This window comes from Triticum dicoccoides, chromosome 2B, assembly GCF_002162155.2.
Source record: "Triticum dicoccoides isolate Atlit2015 ecotype Zavitan chromosome 2B, WEW_v2.0, whole genome shotgun sequence".
Lineage (NCBI taxonomy): Eukaryota > Viridiplantae > Streptophyta > Magnoliopsida > Poales > Poaceae > Triticum > Triticum dicoccoides.
In genome coordinates this window covers 97,374,727-97,387,446 of record NC_041383.1, presented here as the reverse complement: position 1 = coordinate 97,387,446, position 12,720 = coordinate 97,374,727, and positions in this window count along the sequence as shown.

The following is a 12,720-nucleotide window of genomic DNA, read 5'->3' as shown; positions in this document are numbered from 1 at the left end:
TTTTAAAATAGGGCACCATCTAAAACCGTTGAGACGACACTGTATGAACTATGGTTTAGCAGTAAACCTAACCTGTTGTTTCTTAAAGTTTGGGGCTGCGATGCTTATGTGAAAAAGTTTCATCCTGATAAGCTCGAACCCAAATCGGAGAAGTGCGTCTTCATACCCAAAGGAAATTGTTGGGTACACCTTCTATCACAGATCCGAAGGCAAGACATTCGTTGCTAAAATGGATCCTTTCCAGAGAAGGAGTTTCTCTCGAAAGAAGTGAGTGGGAGGAGAGTAGAACTTGATGAGGTAATTATACCTTCTCCCTTATTGGAAAGTAGTTCATCACAGAAATCAGTTCCAGTGATTCCTATACCAATAAGTGAGGAAGTTAATGATGATGATCATCAAATTTCAGATCAAGTTACTACCAAACCTCGTAGGTCTTCCAGAGTAAGATCCGCACCAGAGTGGTACGGTAATCATGTTCTGGAAGTCATGTTACTAGACCATGATGAACCTACGAACTATGAAGAAGCGATGGTGAGCCCAGATTCCGCAAAGTGGCTTGAAGCCATGAAATCCGAGATGGGATCCATGTATGAGAACAAAATATGGACTTTGGTTGACTTGCCCGATGATCGGCAAGCAATTGAGAATAAATGGATCTTCAAGAGGAAGACGGACGCTGATAGTAGTGTTACTATCTACAAAGCTAGAATTGTCGCAAAAAGGTTTTCGACAAGTTCAAGGTGTTGACTATGATGAGATTTTCTCACTCGTATCTATGCTTAAGTCTGTCCGAATCATGTTAGCAATTGCCGCATTTTATGAAATCTGGCAAATGGATAAACAAAACTGCATTCCTTAATGGATTTATTAAAGAAGAGTTGTATATGATGCAACCAGAAGGTTTTGTCAATCCTAAAGGTACTAACAAAATGTGCAAGCTCCAGCGATCCATCTATGGACTGGTGCAAGCCTCTCGGAGTTGGAATATACGCTTTGATGAGTTGATCAAAGCATATGGTTTTATACAGACTTTTTGAGAAGCCTGTATTTACAATAAAGTGAGTGGGAGCACTACAGCCTTTTTGATTAGTATATGTGAGTGACATATTGTTGATCAGAAATGATGTAGAATTTTTCTGCAAAGCATAAAGGAGTGTTTTAAAGGAGTTCTTTAAAAGGAAAAGACCTCAGTAAAAGCTACTTACATATTAAGCATCAAGATCTATTGAGATAGATCAAGACGCTTGATAAGATTTTCAATGAGTACATACCTTGGCAAGATTTTGAAATAGTTCAAAATGGAACAGTCAAAGAAAGAGTTCTTGCCTGTGTTGCAAAGGTATGAAATTGAGTAAGACTCAAATCCCGACCACAGCAGAAAATAGAAAAAATGAAAAGTCATTCCCTGTGCCTCAGTCATAGGTTCTATAAAGTATGCTATGCTATGTACCAGACCTATTGTATACCTTACTCTGAATTTGGCAAGAGAGTACAATAGTGATCTAGGAGTAGATCACTGGACATTGGTCAAGAATATCCTTAGTAAGGACTAAGGAGATGTTTCTCGATTATGGAGGTCATAAAAGAGTTTGTTGTAAAAGTTACACTAAGTCTCAACCTGGATACATATTGAAAGTGGGAGCAATTAGCTAGAGTAGCTCCGTGCAGAGCATTGTTGACATAAATATTTGCAAAATACTTACGGATCTGAATGTGACAGACCCGTTGACTAAGATTCTCTCACAAGCAAAAACATGATCGCACCTTAGTACTCCTTGGGTGTTAATCACATAGCGATGTGAACTAGATGACTGAATCTAGTAAAACCCTTTGGGTGTTGATCACATATCGATGTGAACTATGGGTGTTAATCACATGGTGATGTGAACTATTGCTGTTAAATCACATGGCGATGTGAACTAGATTATTGACTCTAGTGCAAGTGGGAGACTGAAGGAAATATGCCCTAGAGGCAATAATAAAGTTATTATTTATTTCCTTATTTCATGATAAATGTTTATTATTCATGCTAGAATTGTATTAACCGGAAACATAATACATGTGTGAATACATAGACAAACAAAGTGTCACTAGTATGCCTCTACTTGACTAGCTCGTTAATCAAAGATGGTTATGTTTCCTGACCATGAACAATGAGTTGTTATTTGAGTAACGAGGTCACATCATTAGTTGAATGATCTGATTGACATGACCCATTCCATTAGCTTAGCACCTGATCGTTTAGTATGTTGCTTTTGCTTTCTTCATGACTTATACATGTTCCTATGACTATGAGATTATGCAACTCCCGTTTACCGGAGGAACACTTTGGGTGCTACCAAACGTCACAACGTAACTGGGTGATTATAAAGGAGCATTACAGGTGTCTCCAAAGGTAGATGTTGGGTTGGCGTATTTCGAGATTAGGATTTGTCACTCCGATTGTCGGAGAGGTATCTCTGGGCCCTCTCGGTAATACACATCACATAAGCCTTGCAAGCATTACAACTAATATGTTAGTTGTGAGATGATGTATTACGGAACGAGTAAAGAGACTTGCCGGTAACGAGATTGAACTAGGTATTGGATACCGACGATCGAATCTCGGGCAAGTAACATACCGATGACAAAGGGAACAACGTATGTTGTTATGCGGTCTGACCGATAAAGATCTTCGTAGAATATGTAGGAGCCAATATGGGCATCCAGGTCCCGCTATTGGTTATTGACCGGAGACATGTCTCGGTCATGTCTACATTGTTCTCGAACCCGTAGGGTCCGCACGCTTAAGGTTACGATGACAGTTATATTATGAGTTTATGCATTTTGATGTACCGAAGGTTCTTCGGAGTCCCGGATGTGATCACGGACATGACGAGGAGTCTCGAAATGGTCGAGACATAAAGATTGATATATTGGAAGCCTATGTTTGGACATCGGAAGTGTTCCGGGTGAAATCGGGATTTTACCGGGTTACCGAGAGGGTTACCGGAACCCCCCGGGAGCTATTTGGGCCATAGTGGGCCTTAGTGGAAAAGAGAAGGGGCTGCCCTAGATGGGCTGCGCGCCCCCCTTCCCCTAGTCCTATTAGGACTAGGAGAGGTGGCCGCCCCCCTCCTCCTCTTTTCCCCTCTGAGGAATCCTAGTTGGACTAGGATTGGAGGGGGAATCCTACTCCCAGAAGGAGTAGGACTCTCCTGCGCCTCCCCCCCTTGGCCGGCCAGCCTCCCCTCCTCTCCTCCTTTATATACGGAGGCAGGGGCACCTCTAAACACACAAGTTGACACAAGTTGATCCTCGTGATCGATTCCTTAGCCGTGTGCGGTGCCCCCTGCCACCATATTCCTCGATAATACTGTAGCGGAGTTTAGGCGAAGCCCTGCTGCTGTAGATCATCAAAGATCGTCACCACGCCGTCATGCTGACGAAACTCTTCCCCGACACTTTGCTGGATCGGAGTCCGGGGATCGTCATCGAGCTGAACGTGTGCTCGAACTCGGAGGTGCCGTAGTTTCGGTGCTTGATCGGTTGGATCGTGAAGACGTACGACTACTTCCTCTACGTCGTGTGATTGCTTCCGCAGTCGGTCTGCGTTGGGTACGTAGACAACACTCTCCTCTCGTTGCTATGCATCACATGATCCTGTGTGCGCGTAGGAAAATTTTGAAATTACTACGAAACCCAACACTAACTTGTTTTTGCAGGGCATCTTGTGATGTGATATGGTCAAGATATGATGTGATATATGTTGATGTATGAGATGATCATGTTTTGTAATATCGACAACTAGCAAGAGCCTTAGAGTTATCTCTTTATTGTATGAAATGCAAGCACCATGTAATTGCTTTACTTTATCGCTATGCGTTAGCAATAGTTGTAGAATCAATAGTTGGCGAGACGACCGTGACGCAACAATGGAGATCAAGGTGTCAAGCCGGTGACGATGGAGATCATGACAATGCTTTGCAGATGGAGATCAAAAGCACAAGATGATGATGGCCGTATCATGTCACATATTTTGGTTGCGTGTGATGTTTATTCTTTATGCATCTTATTTTGCTTAGAACGGCTGTAGCATTATAAGATGATCCCTTCACTAAATTTCAGGATAAAAGTGTTCTCCCCGAGTATGGACCGTTGCCAAAGTTCGTCGTTTCGAAGCACCTCGTGATGATCGGGTGTGATAGACTCTACGTTCACATACAACGGTGTAAGACAGTTTTGCACATGCAGAACACTTGGGTTAAACTTGACGAGCCTAGTATGTACATACATGGTCTCGGAACACTAGAAACCGAAAGGTCGAATGTGAGTCATATAGTAGATATGATCAACATAGAGATGTTCACCATTGATGATTACCCCGTCTCACATGATGATCAGACATGGGTTAGTTGATTTGGATCATGTATCACTTAGATAACTTGAGGGATGTTAATTTAAGTGGGAGTTCATTAGTAATTTGATTAATTGAACTTAATTTGTCATGAACTTAGTCTTAATAGTTCTTTGCAAATTATGTTGTAGTTCATTAGCTCGTGATGTAGCTTCCCCGTTTTTTGATATGTTCCTAGAGAAAACTAAGTTGAAAGTTGATGGTAGCAATAATGCGAACTGGGTCCGTGATCTGAGGATTATCCTCATGCACAGAAGAATTATGTCCTTGATGCACCGCTAGGTGACAGACCTGTTGTAGGAGCTGATGCAGACATTATGAGCGTTTGGCAAAGCTCGATCTGATGACTACTTGATAGTTTAGTGCGCCATGCTTTACGGCTTAGAATGAGAGCTCCAAAGATGTTTTGAACGCCATGGAACATATGAGATTTTCCAAGAGCTAAAATTTGTATTTCAGGCACATGCCCGTATTGAGAGGTATGAGACCTCTGACAAGTACTTTTCCTACAGGATGGAGGAGAATAGCTCAGCCAGTGAGCATGTGCTCAGAATGTCTGAGTACTATAATCGCTTGAATCAAGTGGGAGTTAATCTTCTAGATAAAATAGTGATTGATAGAATTCTCCAATCACTATCACCAAGCTACTAGAGCTTCATGATGAACTATAATATGCAAGGGATGACGAAAACGATTCTCGAGCTCTTCGCGATGCTGAAATCAGCAGAGGTAGAAATCAAGAAGGAGAGTCAAGTGTTGATGGTTAACAAGACCACTAGTTTCAAGAAAAAGGGAAAGGGAAAGAAAGGGAACTTCAAGAAGAATGGCAAGCAAGTTGCCGCTCTCATGAAGAAGCCCAAATTTGGACCCAATCTTGAAACTGAGTGCTTCTACTGCAAGGGAAATGGTCACTGGAAGCAGGACTGCCCCAAATATTTGGCGGATAACAAGGATGGCAAAGTGAACAAAGGTATATTTGATATACATGTTATTGATGTGTACCTTACTAGTGCTCATAGTAGCCACTGGGTATTTGATACTGTTTCAGTTGTTAAGATTAGTAACTCAAAACAGGAGTTGCAGAATAAACAGAGACTAGTTAAGGGCGAGGTGACGATGTGTGTTGGAAGTGTTTCCAAGAATGATATGATCACCATCACACACTCCCTCTACCTTCAGGATTGGTCTTGAGCCTGAATAAATGTTATTTGGTGTTTGCGTTAAGCATGAACAAAACTAGATTGTGTTTATTGCAATACAGTTATTCATAGTCAGAGAATAATTGTTGTTCTGTTTACATGAATAAAAACTTCTATGGTCATACACCCAATGTGAAGGGTTTATTGAATCTCGATCGTAGTGATACATATATTCACAATATTGATGCCAAAGATGCAAAGTTGATAATGATAGTGCAACATACTTGTGGCACTGCCATTTAGGTCATATTGGTGTAAAGCGCATGAAGAAACTCCATGCGGATGGACGTTTGGAATCACTTGATTATGAATCATTTGATACTTGCGAACCATGACTCATGGGCAAGATGAGTAAAACTCCATTCTCCAAAACAATGGAGCGATCTAATGACTTATTGGAAATAATACATACCGAAATATGTGGTCCGACGAGTGTTGAAGCACGCGGCGGGTATCGTTATTTTCTAACCTTTACAGATGATTTAATTAGATATGGCTATATCTACTTGATGAAACACAAGTCTGAAACATTTGAAAAGTTCATTTCAGAGTGAAGTAGAGAATCATCGTAACAAGACAATAAAGTTTCTATGATATGGTCATGCAGGTAATATTTGAGTTACAAGTTTGGCTTTCATTTAAAACAATGTGGAATTGTATCACCACCTGGAACACCATAGCATAATGGTGTGTCCGAACATTGTAACCTTACTTTATTAGATATGGTGCATGCTATGATGCCTCTTACCGATTTAGCACTATCGTTTTGGGGTTATGCATTAGAGACAACCACATTCATGTTAAATAGGGCACTGTCTAAATCCGTTGATACGACACCGTATGAACTGTTTGGCAAGAAACTTAAGCTGTTATTTCTTAAAGTTTGGGGATGCGATGCTTATGTCAAACAACTTCAGCCTGATAAGCTCGAACCCAAAGCGGAGAAGTGCATCTTCATAGAATACCCTAAAAAGACTATTGGGTATACCTTCTACCACATATCCGAAGGTAAAATCTTTGCTGCCAAGAATGTGTCCTTTCTAGAGAAGGAGTTTCTCTCAAAAGAAGCGAGTGGGAGGAAAGTAGAACTTGATTAGGTAATTGTACCTTCTCTCAAATTGGAAAGTAGCACATCAAGAGAAAACCATTCCCGTGATGCCTACACCAACTAGAGAGGAAGCTAATGATAATGATCATGAAACTTTAGATCAAGTTACTACTGAACTTCGTAGGTCAACCAGAACACATTCTGCACCATAGTGGTACGATAATCCTGTTCTGGAAGTCATGCTATTAGACCAAGGCGAACCTACGAACTATGAAGAAGCTATAATGAGCCCAGATTTTGATAGATGGCTTGAGGCCATGAAATCTGAGATAGGATCCATGTATGAGAACAAAGTGTGGACTTTGGTGGACTTGCCATAGAGAATAAATGGATCTTCAAGAAGAAGGCTATCGCTGATGGTAATGTTACTGTCTACAAATCTCGACTTATCGCAAAAGGTTTTTGACAAGTTCAAGGGGTTGACTACGATGAGACTTTCTCACCCGTAACGATGCTTAAGTCTGTCCAAATCATGTTAGCAATTGCCGCATTTTATGATTATGAAATCTGGCAAATGGACATCAAAACTGCATTCCTTAATGAATTTCTTAAGGAACAGTTGTATATGATGCAACCAGAAAGTTTTGTCGATCCTAAAGGTGCTAACAAAGTGTGCAAGCTCCAGCGATCCATATATGGACTGGTGCAAGCATCTCGGATTTGGAATATACGCTTTGATGAGGTGATCAAAGCATATGCTTTTATACAGACATACAATGAAGCATGTATTTACAACAAAGTGAGTGAGAGCTCTGTAGCATTTCTGATATTATATGTGGATGACATATTGTTGATTGAAAATGATATAGAATTTCTAGATAGCATAAAAGGATAGTTGAATAAGAATTTTCAATGAAAGACCTTGGCGAAGCTACTTATTGAGCATCAAGGTCTATAGGGATATATCGAGATGCTTAATAGGACTTTCATAAAGCACATATCTTGGCAAATTTTTGAAGAAGTTCAAAATGGATAAGTCAAAGAAAGGGTTCTGGCCTGTGTTGCAAGGTGTGAAGTTGAGTAAGACTCAAAGACCGACCATGGCAAAAGATAGAGAGAGAATGAAAGCCATTCCCCATGCCTCAGTCATGGGTTCCATAAAGTATGCCATGCTATGTACCAGACCAGTTGTGTGCCTTGCCATGAGTTTAGCAAGATGCGTACAATAGTGATCCAGGAGTGGATCACTGGACAGTGGTCAAAATTATCCTTAGGTACCTAAAGAGGACTAAGGAAATGTTTCTCGGTTATGGAGGTGATAAAGGGTTCGTCGTAAATGGTGACGCCGATGCAAGCTTTAACACTGATCTAGATGACTCTGAGTATCAATCTGGATGCATGTTGAACATGGGAACAATTAGCTAGAGTAGCTCTATGCGGAGCATTGTAGACATAGACATTTGCAAAGAACACATAGATCTAAATGTTGCAGACTCGTTGAATAAAACCTCTCGCACACGCAAAATATGATCACACTCTAGTAAAATCTTTGGGTGTTAATCACCTGGCGATGTGAACTAGATTATTGACTCTAGCAAACTCTTTGGGTATTAGTCACATGGTGATGTGAACTATGGGTGTTAATCACATGGCAATGTTGTAGGATTGGAAGTATGTCTAGAGGGGGGGGGGGGTGATTAGACTACTTGACCAAATAAAAACTTATCCTTTTCCCAATTTTAGTCTTTGGCAGATTTTAGCTATCTTAACACAAGTCAAGCAATCTTAACACAATTCAAGCAAGCATGCAAAGAGTATATGAGCAGCGGAAAGTAAAGCATGCAACTTGCAAGAATGTAAAGGGAAGGGTTTGGAGAAATCAAACGCAATTGGAGACACGGATGTTTTTGTCGTGGTTCTGATAGGTGGTGCTATCGTACATCCACGTTGATGGAGACTTCAACCCACGAAGGGTAACGGCTGCGCGAGTCCATGGAGGGCTCCACCCAAGAAGGGTCCACGAAGAAGCAACCTTGTCTATCCCACCATGGCCGTCGCCCACGAAGGACTTGCCTCACTAGCGGTAGATCTTCACGAAGTAGGCGATCTCCTTGCCCTTACAAACTCCTTGGTTCAACTCCACAATCTTGTCGGAGGCTCCCAAGTGACACCTAGCCAATCTAGGAGACACCACTCTCCAAGAAGTAAAAAATGGTGTGTTGATGATGAACTCCTTGCTCTTGTTCTTCAAATGATAGTCTCCCTGAGGGAGTCCCGGATTAGGGGGTGTCCGGATAGCCAGACTACCATCATCGGCCGAACTATCATCGGCCGGACTATCATCATCGACCGGACTCCAAGACTATGAAGATACAAGATTGAAGACTTCGTCCCGTGTCCGGATGGGACTTTCCTTGGCGTGGAAGGCAAGCTTGGCGATATGGATACGTAGATCTCCTACCATTGTAACCGACTCTATGTAACCCTAGCCCTCTCCGGTGTCTATATAAACCGGATGGCTCTAGTCCGTAGGACAACAACAACAACAACAACCATTACAATCATACCATAGGCTAGCTTCTAGGGTTTAGCCTCCTTGATCTCATGGTAGATCCACTCTTGTAAACATCCACAATATCAATATCAATCAAGCAGGACGTAGGGTTTTACCTCCATCAAGAGGGCCCGAACCTGGGTAAAACATCGTGTCCCCTGTCTCCTGTTACCATCCGCCTAGACGCACAGTTCGGGACCCCCTACCCGAGATCCGCCGGTTTTGACACTGACATTGGTGCTTTCATTGAGAGTTCCTCTGTGCCGTCACCGATAGGAAGGATGCCTCCTCCCGTCTTCAAGGACGGTATTTTTGCCAAAGGAGCCTTGGCCGCCGGCCAAACTATCCGGCTAGGTGGTTTTCTTATGACCGCCTGTCCGGCCACCGCTTCGACAATGACCTCTCAAGTCGTCAAAAGCAATCTTCACGTCAGCTCGGAATTCGCCGAGCGGCTGGATCCAATAGAGCTCTCGTCCGTAAACGAGCTCTTGGATCGCATCGCCGCCCTGGGAGTCGCTACAGACTACAATCAGATTGGGCTTAAAACCGATCTGAGAGAGATTAACTCTCCCCAGGTCACCCACCACGTTGCAGTGGTAGAGGAACAATGCGGCGACTCTTCTCCTATATTGAAAACTAGTCATGTCCGGGCTCCCGAACCCCCCATGCCGGATTCCCGCAGAGGGACGGACTTCGATCAAGCACTGAACTTAAAGTCAGGCATCGGACCAGACTCGTTGGACAACGTCCAGCAATCCAAGCTTCCAAATTTGGAAACTTCTCGGCCTTCGAGCCTTAAGATGGGTAGGGTTCCAGACTTAATCCCACCCACCCGCCCAGACATATGCGATCTATCTCTAATCCGGCAAGAGCCCGCTGAGACAGTACATCACTACTGGGCCAGATTCCTCCTGGTTATGGACAGGATAAAGGACTGCCGAGAGGAAAACACAATCTCAATTTTTTGCAATAATTGCACGAACGAGGGAATCTTGAACGCCGTCAGCCGTCGTGAAATTACACGCTTCGCCGACCTGGCGTCCATAGTACGAAAGTACTGTGCGATGGAGAGTTTCCGGACAACCGAAAATAAGTTTTGGGACAATCCGGCCCCGAATACAACCCTAGTCCGCAACAAAAGGGTGCATTACACTCAGGCACCAGATACAAAAACCAAAAAGCAAAAACCCCATAAAGGGCACGGAACCGTACTGGAGGGATGGCTTAGCGGACCCTGTAAAATTCACAGTACAGAAGGCGCTGTCCCAACTCATAGCCTTCGAGCATGTTGGATATTACGGCAGGTGGCCAAAAGTGGAGAGGAGCTTCTAGCCCCGGAAAACCATTCCAACAATACCGGTATGGTATCAACAATCTTCGAGACTTTCGCATCAAACAATATGCGGAAACGAACAATCCGCAGCCTTGCTGAAGTCTACCAAGTAGCAACAACCAATTCATGAAGCGACACAGCCATCACCTTCAACGCCAGCGACGAACCTAAATTCCGAACAGCCCAAGCTCCAGCCGCACTGGTACTTAGTCCAATAGTGGACGGCTTTCGACTTACAAAGGTCCTCATGGATGGTGGCAGCGGATTAAACCTCATCTACGAGGAAACCCTTCAAAAAATGGAAATAGACTGGAGCCGTATTGAGCGAAGCAGCACAACCTTCAGAGGAATAATCCCTAGCCGGGAGGCGCACTGCACAGGAAAAATCACACTCGATGTGGTATTCGGCTCGCCGGACAATCACAGATCCGAAGAAGTCACGTTCCAAGTGGCCCCGTTCAACAGCGGATATCACGCTATATTAGGACGAGAGGCATTCACAATTTTTCAAGCCGTACCCCATTACGGGTACATGAAGCTCAAAATGCCTGGGCCCGGCGGAATAATCACTCTCGTTAGTGATCCGGACATAGCACTCCGCGCCGAACACAACACATCCGCATTAGCCTTAGAGGCACTATCAGAAGCCCTAGCGACAGAGGAACTCACCGCGCTGCGCTCTATGGTGAATAGGGACGATGTGACACTCGATAAGAGATCCAAGTCCACCTCCTTTAAACCAGCAGATGAAATAGTAAAATTCCAGGTCCACCCAACGGACCCGACAAAGACGGCCTCCATCGGGGCACAATTGAACCCTGATGTAGACGCCGCACTGCGAGAATTCCTTCGGGAAAATTGGGACATTTTTGCCTGGCACCCCTCGGATATGCCCGGAATCCCACGCAGATTGGCAGAACACAGCCTAAACATCCTAAAAGGATCCAAGCCAGTCAAACAGGCTCTTCGATGATTTTCCGAACCCAAAAGACAGGCAATGGGAGAAGAGCTAGCCAAACTATTGGAAGCCGGATTCATCAGAGACATCAAACATCCGGATTGGCTAGCAAACCTGGTAATGGTACCAAAGAAGGACAAATCCTGGCGCCTATGTGTCGATTTCAAAGACCTAAATAAAGCCTGCCCAAAGGATCCCTTCCCCCTCCCCCGCATCGACCAAATCATCGATGCCACTGCAGGGCACGATTCATTGTGCTTCCTGGACACATACTCCGGCTATCATCAAATCAAGATGGCAGAAGCGGATCAAGCCGCAACGGCATTCATTACTCCATATGGACCATTCTGCTTCAACACGATGCCCTTCGGACTTAAAAACGCCGACGCAACATATCAGCGCATGATTCAGACATGTCTGGCTACCCAGATCGGCAAAACAGTAGAGGCATACGTAGACGACGTAGTCGTCAAAACTAAACACGTTGAAACTCTAGTAGACGACTTGAGGCTCACATTCGATAACCTCAGAGCATATGACATCAAGCTGAATCCGGAAAAATGCGTTTTCGGCGTACCAGCTGGAAAGTTGCTGGGCTTCATCGTATCTGGTAGAGGAATTGAAGCAAACCCAGCCAAGATCCGAGCTCTGTCACAGCTAGATATCCCAAAAGACCTCAAGCAAATACAAAAATTGACTGGATGCGTGGCGGCTCTAAGCCGCTTTATCTCCCGTCTAGGAGAAAAGGCATTGCCCCTCTATCGCCTCCTTAGGCGCACCGAACACTTCGAGTGGACGGATGCTGCCACCGCCGGACTCGAAGAAATAAAGGCCATATTGGCAACAAATCCGGTCCTGGCTGCGCCCAACCTGGGCGAACCAATGTTGTTATACATCGCAGCAACACATCAAGTTGTAAGCGCGGTACTCGTCGTCGAACGAGAGACAGAAGGGCATAAATTCCCTCTTCAAAAACCAGTATACTATGTATCCACTGTGTTAACCCCTGCAAGTCCCGTTACCCGCACTATCAGAAGATAGCATACGCGGTGTTCATGGCATCCCAGAAGCTCCGACACTACTTTCAAGAGTGTTCGATAACAGTGGCCTCTGAAGTACCACTTAACGACATTATAAACAACCGCGACGCGACGAGCAGGATTGCAAAATGGGCCATTGAGCTCTTACCATTTGATATAACTTACAAACCTTGGCGAGCTATAAAGTCACAA